The sequence below is a fragment of the Stegostoma tigrinum genome, chromosome 13 (assembly GCF_030684315.1).
Source record: "Stegostoma tigrinum isolate sSteTig4 chromosome 13, sSteTig4.hap1, whole genome shotgun sequence".
NCBI lineage: Eukaryota > Metazoa > Chordata > Chondrichthyes > Orectolobiformes > Stegostomatidae > Stegostoma > Stegostoma tigrinum.
The window spans coordinates 7,249,113-7,274,974 of NC_081366.1; the positions used below are offsets into that span (position 1 = coordinate 7,249,113).

Sequence of the window (25,862 nt, forward strand, 5' to 3'; positions counted from 1 at the left end):
ACCCAAAGGGATAATAACATCCAAACATATCTGTAAATTTGGAAACGTAAATTTGTTAATGTCCAAAACCGCACTTACAGCAATATTGAAGGCTTTTGGAATCATTTTAAAATTCACAGAGAAAGAAAAAATAGTACTATACTTTTCTGAGAAGGGAAGGGTCCCAAGTTACTCAATTATACAATATGCTAATTTTACACATTTTGGTTTCAGAAATGTTAAAATCTCCCAATTTTTAGGAACTGTCTTTTGAATTTTCATTGTCCTTTCTATGACATTGATAGGCGTTCTGGTTATATTAAAAACTGTGAGTAATCTTTCCATAACGCCAAATTTAACAGAAGTGCAAGCCTACAGAGCAAGGTGTTGCTCGCATCTGTGTTGTACCATATTTTGCCCTTAAAACATTTTCCCAATTCTGAATTAAATGTAATTATCGGTCAAATTCAGCTTACGCGAATCTTTTACGAAAAGAAAATTGCAGTTTCCACAGCTCAGAAAATTTGTTTCTAATTTACATTTGCAATGTAAATTTGGCACCATTTTCAAACAATTTTTTTTCTCAAAACGTTTTTAAAGTCTTTCGTATTTGCGAAAAGCACCATGCTTTGCAAATGGTTTAACTGGAATGAAGTGAATGCTCACATGTAGAAGTCATGTAATCTCTTTGTGAATCCAACTGACTATCACACTGAGATAATGGGAACTGCAGATGCTGAAGAATCCAAGATAACAAAGTGTGAAGCTGAATGAACACAGCAGGCCAAGCAGCATCTCAGGAGCACAAAGGTTGACGTTTCGGGCCTAGACCCTTCATCAGAGAGGGGATGGGGAGAGGGTTCTGGAATAAATAGGGAGAGAGGGGGAGGTGGTCCGAAGATGAAGAGATGCAGTGGGAGAGAGTTCTCCTGAGGTTGGTCTGGAGGGAGGAGGGGGAACTTCTTCAGGTTAGGCATCCCTGGAAGAGGCTTCGCAGTGAGGTTAAAATTATGATCAGAGATAATGGGAACTGCAGATGCTGGAGAATCCAAGATAACAACGTGTGAAGCTGGATGAACACAGCAGGCCTTGCTGCTTGGGAAACATACCGTCGTAGATCGGCTAGAGACTATAAATCCAAAACTAAAGGAATGATTAGTCAAGACGTTTCAAAAAAATAATTTTAGCTATAAAGGCCCCGTATCTGAATCTGTGTAACTTTCAAGCTAAAACAATTGGCTGACAGCTAAAATAAAAATGAGTTAAGATCTGATAGCTCTTACATCGACATGGCTAGAAAATCAGATTGATTGGATCCAGAATATTGAATGGCTTGTGATAGATAGGAAAGGACGGACTCTAAGAATAAAATAAAACGCGAGAGGAACGAGTTAGTCTGCTAATTGATATTTGTGTTGCCGATTAAAAGGGTAATCCCGCCACGGTACTACCGAACACATGCAGCTTTCTTACTAGAGGGAATCGAATGGTGGTGGTAGTTTCATGTGAGGATCACAACGACTCAGACGATGCGACAGATTGATAAGGAAGGTCCTCCATGCTGACCTCAGGCATAGTGGGGGCTGCTCACACGCACAAGCTGCCAGCCAACTGAGCTACTCGACACCAAAATTCTGTTCGTTCGATACGAAGGGTTGAACTATTTTCAGGGATAAAGCAAGCAGTTTCGGTCGATACGGTCATCCGATAATAAAAGACTACCTAGAAGAAAACTTCATTGAATGTTTTCGAAGTTGTTCATTTGAATAATAGACTTTGCAGCTAATCAGAGAGCTGGCTATGATTAAATCTGGTAATAGCAGCTAGATAGGATTAGTTGATGGTCTCATCAGAAACAAAAAGAGATATTAGTGCAAAACTCAGCAGATTTACCAGGAATTGTGAGAAGAAAGCTGAATTAATGTTTCGGGTCCAGTGACTATTCATCAGAATACTTACAGAATTTTTCCAGCATTTACGTATGGCACACTCTTCTGCCAGAGTACATAAATAATGGAGCGAGTGAACGCCAAGGTAGTGCATGGCACAACAATAAAGTGGGCTGCTTTGTCCTCGGGTAAGTTGAGCTTAATGATTGTCACTAGAGGCACACTTATCCAGACAAGTGAACAGCATTCAAAAGCATTTTTAAGTTTTGTCTTTTCGAAAACAAGCAATATTTGAAGTTTCAAAAGAGTGAGCTAGTCAACACAGAATTTTCATAAATGATTTCAGTTTATTTCAGTCTACTGCAAGACAAAGATAAGGCAAGCCAGATGATTGGACACAGTGCGAACAAAACAACAGCAAATAATCGCAAAAGCAAAACGGGGAAAGGCTAGCTGGAAATATACGTTCACATTGATTTCAAAAGCCATCAGTTTTCCAATGGAAAGTGCGTCTGGAGAGCCATAAATGGGAACTACTCCTATGAGGTAAGCAGGTAGTTTCTGCTGTATTGATGATGTACAGTGGTAAGTGAGATTTCTATAGGATGGTTCAGTGTGTTGCATCAGTGGTCAGTTCACAAAACCAAAGTATTAGAACACTATTATTATTTCACAGAATGTGGGCATCACTGGCTAGAAAATTGTACTTCAATTGAATAGTTTACGAGACCATTTCAAAGGGAAGTTAACAATCAACAACACTGATGAATGAACTCATGTACAGTTCATACAGAATAAGAATGACAAATATTCTTCTGTATAGGACATTATTAAACCGGGTGGACATTTATGATAACCAATGATTTCATTGTCACCACAAGTGCCAGACTATATCAATCAAAAGTTCACAATATATCATGTTGGGAATAACGTTCCCAGTACATTAAATTGGATTTTCTGGATTATTAGCCCAGAGGCATTACCATGACTCAACTATGGCAACTAGTAAATAGAGTGAAAATAATGTTTGAGTTAAGCGGCATTTCTTTGAGGTGCAACAAGAGTGAAGTAATGCTCCACTTCAGTAATAGTAGGGGATATTTTATTATTTGGGCAGAAACTTTTCTTCTTTACTTTCATGTGAGGCAGAATCACTGGAAAGGCTACCATTTGTGGATCATTGGAAGGTGATTATGATTTGTCTATTTGAACCATTGCATTTTAGGCAGATATATCTCTCAAAATACTTACAATGCTTGTGGAAGTGAATTACAGGATTTTGATCCAATAACACAAAGCAATATTAAGATATTGATTAAGTTTGACTTTGTGAGATTATACAAGGGATTGTGTTACAATGCATTTGCTGCTGGTTGCCCTCTGAATCATGGAAGATGCTGGTTTGGAAAAGTCAGGAAGTTTTGTGAGTAACTTCATTGTGACTTATAGAAAGCACACATTGTTGCCAGAATACATTGATGATAGAGGGAGAGAATGCCAAATTACTGCATGGCATATTAATAAGGTAGACTGTTTTGTCCTCAGTTAAGTTCACCTTAATGATGGCAATTGCAAGCACACTCACCCAGGCAAGTGAACAGCATTCAATGGCATTCCTAACTTTTTTTTCTTTTAGAAAACAAGCCATATTTCAAGGGTCAAGAGAGTGAGCTACTCACCACAGAATTATCATCCTTGAACTGCTGTTGCTGCCACAGTGTCCACTGTAGTGTGCTTAGCTAATATGTTTGAAATTAAGTTTAGATCGGCCTTGTTATACAAACTGCTGTCTGGTAAGTGTTGACCAGCAGTGAGTTTAAAGAGAAATTTAGCACACCTCAGCAATAGTTGATGTTGGCATTCTGGGACCTTTTAGCCAAGACATGTTAATTTCCCATGCGGTTGTCATCACTCTGCATAAGTAAGCAGTTATACAACCAACTGAGCTATGTGATTGTTTCTATATGTGCACATCACAACAACTATATGCACTCTCATTCTTGTTCTTTTTTATTGGAGGAAACAGCTTCTTCCTATCTTCTCAAAGCTGCTATGAACAAGGCAAACCTTCGAAAAACATGTCAAGGAGATTGCCTAGATGTTAAATTTTCTTATTTTTGAGGCATGTGCCAGATGTTGTATTCCAGATGTAATTCAATTTATCAAACTATCAAGCTTGAAGCAACACATTTTATTCGCACATGACAGTCAAAATACAGACACATTAAAAACAAGAGAAAATATTCAGCTAAAATGTAACTGAAATACTTAACAAAATCATAAACTACTTATTCACTGTTTCAATATAATAACAGTTCATAAGCATACCTGTGGCAGAGGGAAATTCAGTAACATGGATCGACTCACATGCATTTCCAGCTGCAAGAAGACAACTCCTGCTTTTAGCAGAGGCAAAAGGTGGTGTATGCTTGTGGAGCCGGGGCGGGGGGGAGGTGGTGGTGGTGGCGAGAGAGAGAGGGGGGGATGTAATGGCTTTCATAACCCCAATAGCTACTGAAAGCTAAAGGTCAAATCGTAAAAAAAATCAAATTTGGCTTGAAGCAGACTGCTCTGCACATCTGCGTTAATCTCTCTTCATAAGAAAATGACAAAATATAACTTTTAGAGCCATAATATCATTACATCTCCAATGTTAAAAAAGACCATTAATCCAAAGTTGGCTTCATTTATAAGAGCATTTAGCCATACACTTATTTTTTACAGCATATCTATTACATTGACTCTAAGCATGCAAGCATTCACTACTACCATCCGCTTCAGTCCATTTTTCCCATCACAGAATGCCCCATCTTCCTTCATTAAAGTCATGACAAGACATCAGCAATCACATTCTTTTGTCCTGCAAAGTGTATATTTTTTATTTTGAAATGGATGGCTGCTATAATAATCTCAATTTAAATTGTCCAAAATTTTTATCTTTTTTTTCTAAAAACTTTGAGAGGTTCAGATCGGTGTACATAACTGTCTCACACACAATACTGGTAATATAAATGTGGAAATGGCGCAATGCCAGCACAAAACTCAATGTCTCCTTCTGAATTGTGCCTTTTTTTTTGATTATTTACTTATCTGGAAAAATAACCAATAGGTGTTTCTGTATTCTCATTATCTTTTTGCAAGAGTACAGCACCAATATTCACAGGGCTTTTTATTGTCAGCTACTTTGAATGGTTTTGCATAATCAAGTGTGGCTAACATTGATGGAGTGGTTAACACAGCTTTCAGACTGTGAAATGCCTTCTGATATTCCTTCATCCACTTGTTTTATGCACTTGTTCAACAATCAGTAGAGCAAGCACACTGCTAAAATTAGGTATGAACTTCTCATAAAAACCACACAGACTCTGCAATCATAGTTCTTCCCTCTTCATCGTTTGTATTTTCTTTATTCTTTAGCAGGATGAGGGCATCGCTGGATAAGCAGCCTTTATTGTCCACCCCAATTGCCCAGAGCGCCGTTCAGTGTCAGCCACATTGCTGTGAGTCTGGAGTCACATGTAGGACAGACAAGGTAAGGATGACAGTTTCCATCCCTAAAGGACATCAATAAATACAAAAAGAGGTTTTCAAACAATCAACAACGGATTCATGGCCATCATTTGATGCTTAAAGACAGATAATTTAGTTAATTCAAATCCTACCATCTGCCATGACAGCATTCAAACCCAGGTCCCCAGAATGTTATCTGGATCTCTAATTAACAGTCCAACAATAATACCATGAGGCTATTGTCTCCCCGTGCATGTATGGGAAACTCTACAAAAACTTTTGTTTGCACATCCTGAGGGACTATTTGAATATAAAACATGGAACATAGAACATAGAACAATACAGTGCAGAACAGGCCCTTCAGTCCTTGATGTTGCGCTGACCTGTGAACTAATCTAAGCCCCTCCCCCTACACTATCCCTTCATCATCCATATGCTTATCCAAGGACTGTTTAAATGCCCCTAATGTGGCAGAGTTATCTACATTGGCAGGCAGGGTGTTCCACACCCTTATCACTCTCTGAGTAAAGAATCTGCCTCTGACATATGTCTTAAATCTATCACCCCTCAATTTGTAGTTATGTCCCCTTGTACAAGCTGAAGTCATCATCCTCAGAAAAAGACTCTCACTGTCCACCCTATCTAATCCTGAAATCATCTTGTATGTCTCTATTAAATCCCCTCTTAGCCTCCTTCTCTCCAATGAGGACAGACCCAAGTCCCTCAGCCTTTCTTCATAGGGCCTGTGCTCCAGACCAGGCAACATCCTGGTAGATCTCCTTTTCACCTTTTCCAATGCTTCCACATCCTTCCTGTAATGGTGTGACCAGAACTGCATACAATATTACAAATGAGGCCACACTAGCATTTTGTACAGTTGCAGCATGACATCACAGCTCTGGAACTTAGTCTCTCTAGAACTTAACACACCATAAGCCTTCTTAACAGCGTTATCAACCTGGGTGGCAACTTTCAGGGGTCTATGTACATGGACACCAAGATCGGTCTGCACATCCACACTACCAAGAATCTTTCCATTGACCCGGTATTCTGCCTTCCTATTATTCCTCCCACCATCACCTCACATTTATCCGCATTAAACTCCATTTGCCACCTTTCAACCCAATTCTGCAGTTTATCCATGTCTCCCTGCAACCTGCAACATTCTTCCACACTGTCCACCACTCCACCAACTTTAGTGTCATCTGCAAACTTACTAACCCATCCACCTATGCCTGCGTCCAAGTCATTTATAAAAATGGCAAACAGTAGTGGTCCCAAAACAGATCCTTGAGGCACACCACTAGTGACCTGACTCCAGGCTGAATATTTTCCATCAACCACCACTCGTTGCCTTCATGCAGAAAGCCAGATTCTAATCCAAACTGCTAAATCTCCCTCAATCCCGTGCCAATCCCATATCTAATAATGTGGTTTAGAATAGGGTCTGGGGTTTTTATGAACTCATTTTTGTCCAGATTTATCACCTAGGCTGCCTGCCAAAATTGATTGAACAATTCTAATAGATGATTTAAATATTACCTCCATGTGTGACCAATAATCATCAGATCATCCATATACACACTCAATTGGGTAATCCCAAAATGACTTCATTGGTTAATCTGTGAAATGTAGCTGGTGCATCACTTGGCACTAATACAGCTTATTCAGTGTTGCAAAAGCTGAAATTTCCTTCACTCTTTAGATAGTATCCTTTGAACAAATCCAACTTTGAAATAGAAGTTGCTTGCCCCACCTTCACAAAACATGTGTCCAAACATGGATTAGGATACGAATTGGATTTTGTAACTGCATTGACTTCATGACAGTCCACCTATAATAATTGGGTACCATCTGATTTTGCCACCACTATGGGTGAGCACCACCTGCTGCAACGCACTTTTATTATGCTGTCTTTGAACATGCATTCAATCTCTTGAACCTGTAGCAACTTTTGACTGTTAAGTCTATACAGATGCTGCTTAATTGGATGCTGCCCAGACTGGAGAGCAGGTCTTCTCAAGAAAATTTGAAGGAGCTAGGGAATTTATTTCATTGGAGCAAAGAAAGATGACAGGTGACTTGATAGAGGTTTACAAGATGATGAGGAGCATAGAAAGAATGGATATTCAGAGACTTTTACCCAAGGTGGAAATGTCTATTATGAGGGGGAAAATTTTAAGGTGATTTGAGGAAGGTACAGGGGAGATGCCAGCGGTAGGTGCTTCACACAAAGAGCGGTGGGTGTGTGGAATTCACTGCCAGCAAGGGTAGTGGAGTCAGATACTTTAGACTCTTTTAAACATCTCTTGGATTGGCACATGGAGGATAGCAAATTGTAGGGAATGCAGGGTCGATTAATCTTAGTAGGATAATAGGAAGCACAACATCATTGGCCAAAGGGCCTGTACTGTGCTGTATTGTTCTATGTTGTACATTTTATTTCCTATATCTACACAATGTGCAATCAGCTCAGTACTTCTCAGTTCATCCCAACATACCTCCCCATGTGGTTGTAATAACTCTATCAGGTAATTTCAATTTTCCTCTCGAAGGTAAGTCAATAATTTCTCAATTTTTGAGTACTCCCTCAAAGTCCAAATTAATTTGAGTATTGTCGAATTGAGAATCATTTGAATATGATTCTTCACTCTGTTTTGTAACCAGTAATACATTATCCTTTTCTTTTCATTCCCTACCAAAATAACTTTTGAACATATTCACACGACAGTCTGTGAGATTTTTTTTGGCATTTTTACCAAATGATTCATCTTATTTAATTTTCTTTCGATTTGATGAGGCCCACTAAACATTGCTGTTAAATGTTCACCGACCATTAGAATTACCAGTAACACTTCATCTCCAGTATCAAAATTACGAATTTTTGATTTCTTGTCTGATTCCTGTTTCATCACATGCTGTTCTCCCTTTTAATGCTGAGTAATCAATTCACCTACTCTGTTTATTTTTCTCCCCTAAAATTTGGCACATAATCAAAATATATGACCTCTGAAGTCTGACCCAACAATTTCTGCTGAATTATTTTCCATGGTCCTCTCACCTCATGCCCAAAAACTAATTTAAATGGACTGAATTCAATTGGTTCACTAGGTGCATCCTTATTTGCAAAAGTCCAAATTAATTTGAGTTTTGGATAGTCTTGACTATAAGACCTCAATTTGGTCTTTAAAGATTGTTGCCACCATTCCAATGTTTGCTGCAATTCTGAATGGGATACAGTGGATTTGAATTGTTTTATTCCTAAATTTATCTATAAATTCCTTCAGTAGTTTAGATGTAAAATTTGATCCTTGATCTGATTGTATTTTTGTGGGTCATGCATATCTAGTCTGACAGTATAGACTTCAGAACTTTAATAACTGATTATGGACAGAAAGAAACAACAAAAGATAAACTATCACATGTAGCAATAACTCTGTCTGGAATAGACTGTTAAGGAATAAAAGACACACTTTTAAACAGAGTTAAGCAATTAGCCATCTCTTGGCAAAATTATATAAACAAATCTGTTTTGCAATCTGCTTGATGAATTGCATGAGTTAATGCCAAAAAGAAAGGGGATTGCCATGCAGAAAAATTTAAGGAGTTTACTACAGGAATGCTGTGTAGTTGGACAGAGAGTTAAAAACAATCATAAAAGACAGATAAGAAAGAAAGCTACAGATTTGCAGTATTTTGGATGAAAGGGCAAGAAATCATCAGTATATCACGTCAGAGTCCGAAGGGTGAAAATCTGGATAAGAATAGTAGACCAAAACAATTCTGGCTCAGTACTTGATTATCTGTGAAATTTCCTAATAGGTAGCCAAATTAAAGGTAACTTGTACTGATTTACCATGAACACTTGTAAAACATTTGAGTAACTCTTCTACAATCATTTTAACTATGATACTGCTTAATGAAATGACCTCTGCAAATCTGTTAGGTACAACCATTATGGTCAAAAAATATTGATTCCCATTTTATCTGTTTTAGGTAAGGTTCCAACACAGTCAATTAAGTCTGTCATAAAAGGCTCCTCAAATGTGGGAATGGGCATTAAGAGTTCTGGTGTTATCGCTGCCTGAGGTTTTTGTTTTCAATTACCTGACACATACAACACATCCAGCAAAGATTAACTCACATCCCTACGCAATCCAGGCCAATAAAAATGTATTCGTATTTTGGTTTGAGGTTTTACTTACTCCTAAGCAACATCCTATTGGTAATTCATATGCTACCCACAACTCCTCCTTCCTATAATCCAGAAGTAAGAGAAATTAATCTCATAGGGGCATAATGTTGCTTAGAACAGAAACAGATCCTTTGGATCAACTCATTTTTACCAACCAGATATTCTAAATTAATCTAGTCCCATTGCCAGCCTTTGGCCCATACCCCTTTAAACTCTTCTTATTCATGTACCCATCCAGATGCCTTTTAAATGTTGTAATTGACCTTCTCTCCATCATAAAGTCAGAATTGGGGATGTTCGCTTTTGATTGCACAATGTTCAGCATGATTTGCAATTCCTCAGACACTAAAGCAGTCAATGTTCAAATGCAGCAAGACCTGTTTGATATCCAGGCTCAGACTGACAAGCAGCAACTGAAATTTGCACCACACAGTGGCAGGTTATGACCATCTCCATTGAGACAATCTAACCACCATTAGATGGTATTAGCATCACTGAATTCTCCACTATCAGCCATCCTATGGGTTGTGTTTGACCAGAAAATCAAGTAGACTTTTGACATAAACACGATGGCTACAAGAGCAGGCTAGGTATATTATGGGAAGTAACTCACCTCCTGATTCCCCAAAGCCAATCCGCTATATATGAGGCACATGTGAGGTGTGTGATGGAATGCTCGCCACACGTCTGGATGTGTTTATCTTCAACGACATTCAAGTAGCTTGATGCCAATCAGTACAAACCAGCCCGCTTGATTGACACTATATCTACAAGTATCCATTCCTGCTATCACTGACACTCGGTAGCAACAGTGTGCAATATCTATGAGATGCCCTGCAGAAATTCACCAAAGATCTACCTTCAAAATCCATGACCACTTCCACCTTGAAGGAGAAGGGCAGCAGATACATGGGAACACAACCACTTTCAAGATCCCCCCAGTGCCCCCACTGCCCAACCCCAACCCCTCAAAGTCACTCACCATTATGGCTTGGAAATATATTGCAGTTCCTTCACCTTTGCTGGGTCAATATTTTGTAATACCCACCATAATTGCATTATGATTCAACCCATGTAGGTGGGCTGCAACATTTCAACAAAGCAGCTCACTAACATCTTCTCAAGGACAACTAGGGATAGGCAATACATGCTGGTCAGTCAGCAATGCCCACAATTCAAAAATGAATTTAAAATAAAACTCCACCACTTCCTCTGGAAGCTCATTCCATAGATGCACCACCTTCTGAATGAAAAAAGAATGTCCCTTTGGTCGCTTCTAATTTTTTTCCCTTCTCACCTTAAACATGTGCAGTCTAAGTTTAGACTCCACTACCCTGGCAGAAAGACCTTGGCTATGCAGCCTATCCATGTCCTTCATAATTTTATACATCTCTGTAGGGTCACACACAGCCTTCATGATCCAGCAAGAAAAGCTCATTTTATTCAGCCTTTCCCTATATCTAAAACTCTACAACCCTTGCAACATCTTTGTAAATCTTTCAGTGAAACCTTTTCAAATTTAATACCTTTCCTGTAACAGTGAGACTAGAACTGAATATAATGTTCCAATAGTGACTTAAGCAATGTGTTGTTCAGCCACAACTTGACATCCCAACTCCTTTAGTCAATGAACTAACCAATAAAGGCAAACATACCAAGCGTCTTCTTAACTACCCTGTCTACCGGCAACTTCACTTTCAATGAACTATGAACCTGCACTCCAAGGCCCCTTTGTTTGGCAACACTTCCCAGGGCCCTGCCATTAGTTGCATAAGTCTTGCCCTGATTTACCTTAACAAAATGCAACACTTCACATTTATCTAAATTATACTCCATCGACCACTCTTTAGTCCATCGGACCATCTGATCAAAACCTCTTTTACTTTGAGATAACCTTCTTTACTGTCCACTATGTCACTAATTTTGGTATCATCTATAAACATACTTACCATAGCTCCTATATTCATGTCCAAGTCATTTATATAAATGACAGAAGCAGTGAACCCACCACTGGTCATTGCACCACACAACTGCTCACAGGCCTCCAGTCATAAAAACAATCCTCTACCACCACCCTTTCTCATGCCAATTTTGTATTCAAATGGATAGCCCTCCCTGGATTCCATGTGACCTAACCTTGTTAAACAGTCTACTGTGGAGAACCTTGGTGAAGTCCATAAAGACAACATCCACTTGATAACCTCTGTCCATTTTTCAGCCATCTGAATGTGTTTCAGATTCCATTTCCTGATCAAGACTACACCTTTAAGATAGTATGTTCAGGGATACAGGCAGATACTTTTTCTGTGTATGCTATTTTATACAACTGCTTTAGTTTTTCATCTTTCTGCTGTAACTCAGCTTGCCTCTGAGCTAAAAATATCCAATTTTTCTTTCATGTATTCTTGTTTTTCCTCAACCGTTTGATCAAACACAGTTTCTGATCATTGAATTTCAATTTCCTTATCTCTTCTCCTTGATTTCTCCTCCTTCTTCAACATGTAGCCTTGTGACCTTTCTACCACACAATCAGGAAAAATCCTAGGATATACTACCTGTAACACCCTAGTTATCTGGCTCTCCACCAGTTTTTCAACCGCAGTCAGCTTCACTCCAACCTGCAATCCAACTATATAATTACCAAGAATAAACTATCTCTCTTAAACCAAGGATTTCTCCATTACTCCTCACACCACCTCACCACTTTTCATTGGACTCTCAAACGTCTCTTTATACAATGGAATATTGCTCTTCTCTCCATGAATTACACATATTAGCATTTTTTTCTGGCAGCATTCCTTCCAACTTGCATATCTCTTCATCTCTCATGATCAAGTGTTGAAATTAGGTAGATGAAATGTACCTTTAATTCAGTGCACTAAATTGATTGACACCAACATAGCTAGCTGGAATATTACTGTTTTGAAGCAGTTTATGCAGTGGACTCCAGCTCACTATAGCCAATAACCTAATGTAAAATTGTAATATAGTAAATGTCCACTCTATCAAAATGTTACAGAGCTAATGCGTTCTGGAATGTTGATAACACTATGAAGGCCCATCAAGACCCAAACAGTTACCATGTCTTCAATAATTGTATGATACATGTACCTAAATATTTAAACCAAATATTGTGTTAACCATGACTGAAGAAATAACTAATGGAAATAAATTATCCTCTTATTGCCACCAAGTACATACATATTGCCATTAGAGAGGTAGGAGGATGTGTTCTCTATCATTCTTGGTGGAGTAGGGACTTGGATAATTATCAAAAAAACAGAAGTCACTGGAAAAGCTCAGCAGGCCTGGCAGCATCTGTGAAGAGCAATTCAGAGATAAAGTTAACAAAACATTAACTCTGATTTTCTCTTCACAGATGTTGTTGGGCCTGCTGACTCTAATTTCCAGCGACTTTTGTTTTTGTTCCTGATTTACAGCATCCACAGTTCTTTTGGTTTTTACTTGGATAAGTATGTTGAATTCTGTAGATATTCAGATGCCACTAAAACAAGCCTCCTAAGGCTGGGAAACTAACTAGGGAAGCTCTCAAATTATCAGCTGTATGGGTCTAAACATTAGTCCAGAGAGATTTAGCAAGTTATTTTCTTACCAGCTTGGTTGGGAAGGTTGCTAATAGCACTGTCTAGGAAACATATTACACCAAGTCAAATCTTACGGCTGAGGAAAAATGAATGCTCTGTAATTTGTCAGAGCTGTGGTTTAATGCTATGGCATGAACCAACCAAATCCTTGCTATCCAGATGGCTGTTATCTTCAAAATGATTATTTAACCTTACATACGCTAACTTAATGCTTAAAACCAGTTTAATATGAACTAATTACAATGCTACAATGTCAGGGTATTTTCCTTCTTTTAGATAACATCCAGCAGCAAATAAAGTACATGCTTATTTCTCTACCCCATTTGTTTGGAGACATGTTCTGGACACCCATGTTTAATGTCAAATGGTTTGATGATATCAACCAAATCCAACAAGAGGATGATTGTGAAAATGACCAGAAAGCCTGGCATGTTCCATCCACACCTGTACCTTCAAACCAAGTACAATGCATTTTCTCAGCGGTACTTGCACATGGAGAAAGTTACCACTCAATAATACAATCATTCATGAAATTGGCCAAACCATCTATGTGCAACTAATATTCATATTGTCTATCTGAATGATAAAAGAATAGAACCACCCATCAACTTACATAGGAGCAAAATTTATGTTATGTGTGATGCAATTAGACATAAAGCCTATAGATGTAAAGAAGGGCTGGCAATAACCTTGTACCACACCACTAACAAATTAAGTAGAGTATCTCCACATTTGACATTTGACAGAAGGCATAGTTGAGTTTGATTGGCTCGCTGAGCTTGTTTGTTGCTCCGCAGATGTTTTGTTACCATGCTGGGTAACATCATCAGTGCAGCCTCTGAAGAAGCATCGGTGTGATTTAATGCCCGGTTTTTAAACACTGGAAAACACTCCAACCTTTCATTGGAGGCTGCACTGATGATGTTACCCAGCATGGTAATGAAACTTCTGTGGAACAACAAACCATCTCAGCAAACCAACCAACCTCAACACCCACAACCCAAGCTACAGATCTACTCCAAAACCTTAGAAACTGGATAGTTTTCTCCCACAGCATAAACAAGTTGGCTGTCATTTGGTAGCAGTGCACTGTGACTTCTTGCAGCAAGAAACTTCCAGAGTTACAGCTATGGTCAATTGATTCATTTAGTGGACACTTTAGGGACTGTTATGGTGCATAAATGGTGGGATATATTTTAGGGATGGGGTCACTCAAAGCATCAGCAGTGCTTTCATTCTTATGGCACCCAATTATGAGAATATGTTTTATTGTTTGCCACTTGTTTTTGGCAACCTATATAATGGCTTGAAAACTTTATCACAGATATAATCAGCTTGAGGCTTTCAAACAATGCACATAAACCTATGGAACATTGTAATCATCTGTTTTGGAGACATCAAGTTTGGAATGCAGTTTATTATACCAAATATTATATCTTCAGATGGCCAGGCCATTGGACATAATGACAAGGAATTCCTGGACAATAGAAAAGTATTTGAAACAGGCTGGTTGCAAGAAGGTGGCCTTGCTAAGAGAACAGGCTGTTTTGCAGCAATACCTGGAATTGCTTTATTTTTGATTAAGCTCAGAGGAATGTTTTGGAAAGTACTTGGCAGGGGAAATTCAGCACATAACAGCAAATCCAGTATATTATTGCTGAAAGAGGCTTATCACAGTTTGTTGGGTTTCACCACTCAAATGAGTTTGTAATCGGTGACGTGGAAATTCATACTGAACTCCATGTGCCATCCATCACAAAGGCCCCTGTTGTGCAAAAGTACATGAGACTCACTTGTTTGAATGTATCTAAGCAGTTTGAGATAATCACTTTATTGAGGAAATAAGTAATTGTTAAACATATATTAAGTAATTGAAGTGTACATATGTCATGTTGTATTCACTTTGATCATAACTTAAGGAAGCAGTTAAGGCACTTCAGCCTAATGTTATGGTATCAATCCTGGTTCAATGTAGAATTCAGTTGTGCATGCCAGGAGTAGCACCAGACATCCCTAAAAACGAGGCAGTAACCTGATCAAGCTATCAATTTGGAGGATGTTTGTGTCAAACAGCATAAGCAGCAAGTGTAGGCAAAGGTAAGGGATCCCACAACTATCAGGTCAGATCTAAACTCTGCAGCAATGCCACATCCAGCCATGAACAGCAGAGGACTATGAAAAAACTCAATAATGCAAGAGAATCTACAAATGTCTCCAACATCAATGATAGAAAACCCCATTACATCAATGCAAAGGATAATAGGCCTTATTAATCGGGAAATGGTGTCAGGAAAATTGATCGGATTAAAACCTAACAAGTATCCAGGGTCTGATACTCAGAATCCCAGAGTACTTGAGGAAGTGGCCCAAGAAATAACAGATGCATTGGTGATCATTTTCCAGCATTTTGTAGACTCTGGAAGAGTTTGATTGGGCAGGGGGGTAACTAATGTAACTCCACTTTTTTAACATAAAAGGGACAGAAAAAGTGGAGAATTATAGGCTGGTTAGTCTGATATAAGTGGTGTTGAACATGCAGGAGTTAACTATTAAGGAACATTGGGAAAACGGCGACAGAATTGGTCCTAGTCAGCATTGATTCACTAAAGGAAATCATTCCTGACAAATCTTCTGGAATTTTTTAAGGATGTGACCACTCAAGTAGGCAATGGTGAATCAGTAGATGTTATGTAGCTAGACTTTCAAAAGGCTTTTGACAAGGTTCCATACAAGAGATTAGTAAGGAAACTTAAAGTTCATGGTACCAGAGGTAATGTATTGACCTGGATGGAGAGCTGGTTGGCAGACAGGAAGCAGAGAGTCGGATTAAACAGGTCATTACGGAGTGGCAGGCAGTGACAAGTGGGTTGCCATAGTGTTCATGCTGGGACATGAACTGTTCAAAATTTCCAAATTTGCAGATGACACTAAGCTGAGTGGCAGTGTGTGCTGTGAGGAGGAAGCTAATAGATTGCAGGTTGATGTGGACAGACTGGATCAATGGGAAAATACTTGGCAAATGCAATATAATGTGGGTAAATTTGAGGTTATCCAATTTGGTCACAAAAACAGGAAGGAAGATTACTATCTGAATGGTAGCAGTTTTGGAAAAGTTGAGGTGCAATGAAACCTGGATTTCATGGTGGATCAATTGCTAAAGTTTGGCATGCAGGTGCGCTAGACAGTGAGGAAAGTTAATAGCATATTCTCCTTCATAAATAGAGTATTCAAGTATTTGAGCAATAATGCTGCAGTCAAACAACACTTTTGTGAGGCCACACCTTGAGTATTGTGTGCAGCTTTGGTTTCCTAGTCTGAGGAAGGACATTCTTGCTATGACAGAGTCCAATGAAGGCTCACTAGACTGATTCCCAGGATGGCCAGACTGGCATAGGTGGAAAGACTGGATCAACTGAGCTTGTACTTGCTGGAATTTAGAAGAATGAGTGGAGATCTCAAAGAAGCATATAAAAACCTTCTGGGACTGCACTGGCTGGATATGGGAACAATGATTCCAATGCAGATTAAGTTCAGAACAATTATCCACATCTAAGAATAAGGGGTAAGCCATTCAGGACTGAGATGAGCAGGAAGTTCTTCATTCAGAGAGTTGTGAACCAGAAAAATTCTCTCCCACAGGAAACTGTTGTGGATGGTTCGTTAGATATGTTCAAAAGGAAGCTGCCCTTACGAAAGTGGCACTTACAACTAAAGGTATCAAGGTATATGGAGCAATGGTGGAAATGGGTTACTGAGATTTCACGATCAACATGATCATATTGAATGCTGGTGCAGGTTGAAAGGGCCAAATGGCCTCCTCCTGCACCTACTTTCTGTATTTTTATGTTTCTATAATGCTGAAACATTTGCTACAATCTTCAGCCAGAAGCGCCAAGTGGATGAACCATCTTGATTTCCTCCAGTTGAGTCCAGTTAAGTTGATTCACTCCATGTGATATCAAGAACCAGTTGCACACACTGGATACTGCAAATGTTATGACATTTTTCGGGCAAATAGTACTGAATACTTGTGTTCTAGAATTTGCTGCTCCCCTAGCCAAGTTGTTCCAGTAGAGAGGTAACCCTATCATTTAACCAACAATGTGGAAAAATTAGCCAGTTATGTCATTTGTACAAAAAGGAAGACAAGTCCAATGCAGCCAATTACAGCTCCATCAATCATCAGTAAAGTAATCAAAGGCGTCATCAACGGTGAAGCCAAGCAGCATGTGTTCAACAATACCATGCACTGATGCCCAGCTTGGGTTCCATCAGGGTCACTCAACTCCTGACCTCATGACAGCCTTGGTTGAAACAGGGACAAAAGTACTGAAGTCAAGAGTTGAGGTGAGCAAACTTGACACAAGCGACACTATCAATGGAATTAGGATGCAAACTCTCTGCTGGTTAGAGTCATACCTGGTGCATAGAAAGGTGATTTAGATTGTTGAAGATTGTTGGAGATCAGTCACCTCAGCTCCAGGGCATCTCTGAAGGAATTCCTAAATATGGTTTCCCCAACCCAACAATCTTTAACTGCTTCATTAATGATCTAGCCTCCATTATAAGGTCAGAAGTGCAGCTGTTTGTCAATGATTGCATAAAATTCAACATCATTCATGACTACTCAAATAGTGAAGCAGTCTACGGCCAAGAGCAACAACATCCTACAAATGAATAAAAATAAAATTTTCATCCAGATGTACCCTTTGCCTCATGCAGAGGTCACCAGCAATACTGATACCAGCCAACAGACAATGTGATTCACTGCACGTGATGTCACAAAGTAATTGGAGATATTGAATACCACAAAGAATTTGGGCCCAGCAACGTCCTGGCAATTGTACTGAATACATGAGCTCTAGGAGGTTCTGCACCCAGGATCAAGTTCTTGTGGTAAAGCTATAACGCTAACATCTATTTGGAGTAGGACAAATCTAAACCAGCCAATTACCATTTGAATTGCATTTTCTCAATCAATGAAGTGATAGAAGTTATTATGTGCAATGCTATAACCTCCTCACTGCTGCTCAGTTTGGGTTCTGCCAGGCACATTCAGTTCTTAATTACAGCCCTGGTTTAAAGTTGGTCAAAAACATTTAATATCAGAAATGAAGTTAGAGTGACACCAAGGATCCACAATAACTCTTCAGTCAACTGATACTTCACCTAAGGTTCTGGAGACCAGTCTTCAAATCCCACCATGGCATATGGTGGAATTTTAATTCAATGAAAAAGAATCTGGAATTAAGAATTTACTGATTACGATGAAATTTTTGTTGATTTTCAGAAATAAGAAAAAAATCTGGGTCACTAATATCTGTCGGGGAAGGAAATCTGCCATCCTCATCTGATTTAGCCTCCAGAACAACAGTAAAGTGGATGACTCTCAGTTGCACTCTGTGTTGGCCTAGCAAGCCAATCAGTTGTAAACAATCACTACAAAGTCTCAAAGAAATGAAACCTGATGGATCACTTGGCATTAACCTAGCAACTGGAGAAGACAATGGCAGAAATGGCCCTGCCAAACCTGCAAAGTCTCCCTTACTAACTCCTTACTCATTGGCAGGACAGAACCGGCAGAGATGGTGGCACAGTGGTATACAGTTGGGATGGAGTCCTCAACATTGACTCCAGACCTCAAGAAGTCTCATGGCTTCAGGCTAAACATGAGCAAGGAAACCTCCTGCTCAATACAAAGTACTGTTCTCCCTCGGCTAATGAATCGATACTCCTTCATGCTGAGCAAAACTTGGAGGAAGCATAGAGGATTGCAAGGGCACAAAATGTACTCTGGGTGGGGGAACTTCAAATTCTACCACCAAGAGTGGTTTGGCAGCAGTACCACTGATCAAGCTGTTTAGACTCTCAAGGACAAAGCTGCTAGACTGGGTCAGCAGCAGGTGGTGAGGGAACCAACAGCAGGGAAAAACACATTTGATCTCATCCTAACCAATCTGCTGGCTGCAGACACATCAGTCTATCATAGTATTGGTAAAAGCGATCAGTATACCATCCTTGTGGAGATGAAGTCCTGCCTTCACATTGAGAATAACCTCCACCATGTTATATGGCACTTTCACCATGTTAAATGGGACGGACTTTGATCTGGCAACTGAAGGCTGGGCATCCATGAAGTGCTGTGGGCCATCCAACAGCAGAAAAATTGTACTTGCACACCATCTGTAACCTTATAGCCCAGCATATCTCCACTCAAACGTTACCATTAAGCTAGGTGATCAAGATAGTGGCAGAGTCAGACACTCCAGTCAGAACTCGCCTGCTTCACCCAATCTATTCCTTTTCCACTTTCCTGGCCAACATGGCAGCTTTTTGTTTCTCCTGTCTTGGGTGGTATATTAAAAAAAAACTCTTAACATTTTAAAATTACTCAGACGGAAATGGAGGAGATGAATTCCAGAATGCAGGCTGTCTCGATGCCTAAGTCCCTGACTGGAGGCCATCATGAGGAGGTAAGGCTCAGATCAGAGGCCAGTGCAGGGAGGCAAATCCAAGACCAGGGGTTAGCAAGGTAGGCCAGCACCTAGACCCGAGGTTGTTGCAGGGAGATGAAGCCTTTGCTGATTTGAGGTGAGGCCTCATGTTTTGAAGCCCAACGTGGTCTGGAGATTCGGCCCGATGCAGTCTAGAGGCTAGGTGCTGACACGGACTGGGGTAAATGGACTGTAAATTGAGTACATTTTTAATCTTTTTATTCTTATGCTGGACTTTTTGTTTTTCAATTTTGTAACAAATACGTAAGTATCTTGTTCCTAAGTATCTTGCACCTAAGACCGTGCTGTAAGGGGCAACATTACAAGCTTTTCACTGCAATCATTCAAGTGCATGTGACAAAGAAGCTAATCTATTCATTCATTCTGCACTGGTTCCACGGAGATATTTTAAATTTATTTGTGGGATGTGGGCATTGCTGACAGGTCATCATTTATTGCCTGTTCTTAGTTGCCCTTGAGAAGGTGCCTTCTTGAACCATTGCAGTCCACCTGCTATGGTTTGACCCACAATGCCTACAGGGAGCCATGATGTTGACACAACATTGCAAGAACAGTGATATAGTTCCAAATTATGGTGGTAGTTGGCTTGGAGAGGAACTTGAAGGTGGTGGTGTACGCATATATCTGCTGCACTTGTCATTCGAGATGGAAGTGATCATGGGTTTGGTAGGTGCTATATGAGGATCTTAGGTGAAATTCTGTTGTGTATCTTATAGATAGTACGCTGCTGCTACTGAGCATCGGTGGTGGAGGGAGGGGATGCTTGTGGATGTAGTATCAATCGAATGGGCTCCTTTGTGCTGGAACGCGTCAAGCTTTTTAAGTGTTGTCATGGCTGCATTCATCCAGACAAGTGAGGATGATTGCATCACACTCCTGACTTGTGCCATGTAGATGGTGGATTGGCTTTGAGGAATTAGGAGGTGAGTTACTCGCCACAGAATTTCTAACGTCTGACCTGGTCTTATAACCACTGTGTTTATGTCATGAGCCCAGTTGAATGTCTGCTCCATGATAAAGGATATTGATGCTGGGGAATTCAGTGATGATGACACTATTCAATGTCAGGGGGCTGTGGTTAGATTGTCCCTTATTAGAGATGGGCATAGTCTGGTATTTGTGTGGCATGAATGTTACTTGCCAATTGTCAGCTTAAGTCTGGATATTGTCCAGAACTTGTTGAATTTCAAATTGGACTGCTTCATTATCTGAGGAGTTGAGAGTGTAATCATCAGTGATCATCCCCACTTGTGAACTTAAGATGGAGGGAAGATCATTGATGAAACAGCTGAAGATAGTTGGGCCTAGGACACTACCCTGAGGAACTCCTGCAGAAATGTTACAGAGCTGAGATGACTGGCTGCAAACAAATATAAACATCTTCTTTTGTTACAGGTATGACTCTAACCACCAGAGAGTTGCCCCTGATACATATTGATTCCAGTTTTGCAAAGGCTCTTTGATGCCACACTTGGTCGAATACAAAGTTGATGTCAAGAGCTGTCACCCCCACCTCACCTCTGATATTCAGCTGCCATGTTTGAATCAAGGCAGTAATGAGGTCAGGAGCTGAGTGGCCCTGGCAGAACCCAAACTGGGTATCACGAAGCAAGTTATTGCTGAACAGGTGCTGCTTTATAGCACTAGTGATGACATCACTTTACTGACAATCGAGAGTAGACTGTTGGTGTGGTATTTGCACATATTAGATTTCTCCTTTTTAAGTTCACAGCGTAGCTGGGTAATTTTCCATATTATCAGGTAGATAACGGTGTTGTATCTGTACTGGAACAGCTTAAATAGGGAAAGGCAAGCTCTGGAGCAAATGTCTTCTGTACAATTGCCATGGCCTGTAGCCTCTGTGGTATCCAATGTGCCCAACTGTTTCTTGATATCACATGAAGTAGAACATAGAACATAGAACATTACAGGACAGTACAGGCCCTTCGGCCCTCGATGTTGTGCCAACCTGTCATACCGATCTCAAGCCCATCTAACCTACACTATTCCATGTACATCCATATGCTTGTCCAATGACGACTTAAATGTACCTAAAGTTGGCGAATCTACTACCATTGCAGGCAAAGCGTTCCATTCCCTTTCTACTCTCTGAGTAAAGAAACTACCTCTGACATCTGTCCTATATCTTTCACCCCTCAATTTAAAGCTATGCCCCCTCGTGCTCGCTGTCACCATCCTAGGAAAAAGGCTCTCCCTATCCACCCTATCTAACCCTCTGATTATTTTATATGTTTCATACAACCTGAATTAGCTGAAGACTGGTATCTGTAATGCTGGGAACCATTGGGGAGGCCAGGATGATTCACCCACTCAGCACTTCTGGCTGAAGATTGCTGTCAGCCTTATCCTTTGCACTGTGATGGGCTCTTCCATTGTTGAGGATGAGGATATTTGTGGGGCATCTTCCTTCAGTAAGTTGTTTAATTATCCATCATGATTCATGACTGGATATGGTCGGACTGCACAGCTTAGATCTGGTCCATTGGTTTTGGGGTCAGACAGCTGTATCTGTAAATTGCTGTTTATGTTGTTTGGCATGCAACTAATCAATGGTAGTACCATCACTGAATCAGTCAGTATCAACATCCTGGGATTATCATTGACCAGAATCATAACCGGACTCACCACATAAACACAGTGACAACAAGAGTAGGTCCAAGACTAGTAAAATCCAAAACAACTGCAGATGCTGGAAATCAGGAACAAAACCAAAGTTTCTGGAGAAGCTCAACAAGTCTAGCAGCGTCAGTGAAGGAAAAAGCAGTTAACATTTTGGGTCCGGTGACCCTTCCTCGGGAACGCTGGACCTGAAATGTTAACTCTGTTTTTTTTTCATACACAGATGCTGCCAGACCTGCTGAGCTTTTCCAGAAACTTTGTTTTTGTTCAGAGACTAGTAATATTGTGTCAAAAATGTCATATCCTGACTCCCTGTTCACCACCTACAAGGTAAGTCAGCCTTGTTGTGGAATACTCCCCAATTGCCTGAATTAGTACAGCTCCAACAACATTCAGGAAACTTGATAACATCCAGGACAAAGCAGCTGCTTGATTGACACTAGATCTCGAAACATTAACTCACTGCACTATTGACGCTCAGTGGCAGCAGTATGAACATCACCACCTTTAATTTTCCCTCCAAGCCACTCACCATTCTGACTTGGAAATATGGCACCATTCCTTCACTGTTGCGCGGTTGAAATGTTGGAATTCCCTTCATCATGACATTGTGGGTCAACCTATAGTGGAGGTTCAAGGATCCAGCTCACCAATACCTTCTCAAGCCAACTACAGTGGGCAATAAATGCTCACCAGTCAGCAATTCCCACATTCCACAAATGATATTGTTCTGCTTTTTGGAGCTATAACTGGCACAATGGAAGGTGTCAGTGACTGTGGGATGTCGGTGATCCCAGCTCCACAATATTTTTATAGGAGTCATCAGGGTTAAGACCTAGGCCAAACAATCTTCAGCTAGTCAAACTATAACCTTCCCTCCACCAGAAGCTCAGAAATAGAGATTATTGCAACTGGACTATATCAAGGATTGGGCTGAAAGTAACAAATAAAAATCATGCCAGACAATTACCAAATAATGACCATCTCCAGCAAGAGAGAATCGAGTCATGCCTTCCAACTCAGTCAACATCCTGTGACACCTCACTGGAATAGCAGCCTGAAAATCAAGTCCACTGACTCACCAGCTTCCCGACAGGCCCCTAGTCGAAGCTCCCGCTCATGCCACTGCTGCACAAAGAAATGGAAGGCACCGACCCTCGAGGTAAGCTTTTTAAAGATTCAAAAGCAGTGACACACAGAAAAACATAAATACATTCATACAAGTTGCTGGCATTGGAGGTTGTCCAAAGAAAATAAGTACTCGGAGTAGCTGCAGACCATTCAGCCCCTCAAGATTGCTGCATAATTTAGTATGATCCTGGCTGACTTCACTTTTGGCCTCAACTCCTCTGAGCTGACTGTTGCTCATTACCCTTCAAACATTTCTAATTAAAACTGTATCACTTCTTCAAACTTATTCAGTGTCCCAGTCTTCATTGTGAATTTGTGGTAATGATTTTCACAGATTTACAACAATTTGAGAAAAGTAAATCTTCCTCATTGTTGTTTAAATCTGCCTCCTCAAGCTCAATTAGATTTCTTTACATTCTTCTGACCCTAGTGAGGTAGGTCTAAATTGCTCAATCTCTCCTTGGAAGATAAAATTGGAACACTAGTTTGATGCTGGCACTGGATCTTCTAATAAGGAGCGTTTGAGCAGATTAGAGTAGTACTCATTGGAGTTCAGATAAATAAAACTATACCACATTAAATTCTTCACGGAATTAATGGGATAGTTGCTGATAAGTTGTTTTCCCCTGTCGTACAGCCCATTAAGACAGCGATGGAGAAGAATTCTCTTGTCAGAGTAGTTCACCTGAGGAACTTTTCATTCCCTCGGGCTTTCTAATCAGGGTAGTTGAGCTGAGATTAGACAGATTTTTTTGTGAGGTAGGGAACCAAGTTTTATGGGGATAGACCACGAAAGTGAAGTTGGGGATTTCAGATCATTGAAAGGCAGTGCAGTCCTGATAGGCCAAATAGCAAAGATCTGCTCTGAAACCTTACCATCAAATTATAAGGACATCTGCAGCTAAATGACACAATAGTACTTGACATTTAAAGACAGTCACCTGTAAGTACCTCTCAAAGCCACACACATCTTTACTTGGAAAAAGTAAACAGTAAAAGAAAAATTTCAGTTTATTCACCAGCACTTGGTCAAGATTTTGGCACTCCATGCTTAAAAGCAGCAAAAGAGTATCTATCTATGCTGAAGTAGATTCACAAAGAGATGGCATATTGTGAATAAACAACAAATACCCTCCTTGCAATATCTCTAAAATAAATGAAAAAACAAGCTCTCTGTTTAACAAACTTATGATTATGTCAGTCATTTTTACCTCAATGCATGCAATCTGAATAGATTAAAATATGAACAAAAATGGATGGAGAATCTGAACAGGTCTGCCACTTTTAGAATTAGAACTAGAATCAGTTTTATTGTCACATGTACTCATATGAGTGCAGTGAAAAGTTTAAAAAGCCACCACCTACCATGGGATCGTAAGTACAAAGGTTACCCAGGTACCGGATTTTCGGAACAACTTCAGAATAAATTAAAAACAACTAAACAAAAAGTTCGGCATCACAGTTGTTAGTGCCATCTGAGGTATGAGATAGCTACATACGAAGCCTTTAGAAAAACTCAGTAAACTAAAAATATGAAAAGTCCTGCATATTGGTCCTTCAAGCAGCCTGCACCAAGCCATGCCTCTAGACTACACCGAGCCATGCCTCCAGACTGTGCTGAACCTTGCCTCCAGTCTGTACTGAATTCAACCTGGAGCTGCCTGCTGTCACCATTGCTGGCATGGGCTGCCTGTTCTCACCACCATCACAGATATTGAGGGACCTTGCTGTCCACCATGTTGGGCTCACTCACCTTGCAGTGTCTCAACTCCACTATGCTCGGCCCCTCTGAACTATACAAGCTCGCTCTCTGCAGAAAATAAGTAAATTAAAGTAAAACAGAGAGCGACAGAAGGAAGAAAAAGTAAAAGTAAACAGAGCAAGTGAGCTCCTGGCAGGTGCCCTCACGTTGTGCTGCTATTCGGCCACCATCATAAACAGAGCTCATGTTTTGAGACCAGTATGTACATTAGTGAATTTGTTGAATCATGATATTATGATGTCAGTGAAGAACTAATGTTAACCTGTATGGTAGACAAGGAAGATTCAAATATGAAAAGTACTCAAAAATTGAGAAATCCTCTATTCTGATTCAGTTTCAACCCAAAATTTCCAGTAGTTATGAGTTGTATGCATCATTGAAGTTTTTGGTGATTGTGTAATTTTAAACACCAGGGAATGGTGAGAAGCAACTGTACTTTGTCATGCTTAAAATTTATTTTCTTTTCACCAGCAGGTTTGTTGATTGCTGACATTTTTGCTAGCATAGAAATGGAAAGCATTCAAAAATTTACTATAGTTCACATGATTTTATATTTGACATTGGAATTGTCAGTGATTTTATTACTGAGAAATCACAAAAATGTTGAGTTTATAATTTGTTTTACAATAGCCTATT

At 40.0% G+C, this 25,862-nt stretch overlaps 1 protein-coding gene across 1 annotated transcript in view; it reads right to left on the reverse strand.

The window, feature by feature from the left end:
* Nucleotides 1-5,086: 5,086 nt before the first annotated feature.
* LOC125458102 (protocadherin gamma-A1-like) overlaps nucleotides 5,087-25,862 on the reverse strand; it is a 54,436-nt gene continuing 33,660 nt past the window's right edge. The window contains exon 2 of the mRNA XM_059650544.1: nucleotides 5,087-5,422. The gene's annotated coding sequence lies outside the window, so the exon portion shown is untranslated. The remainder of the gene's footprint in view (nucleotides 5,423-25,862) is intronic.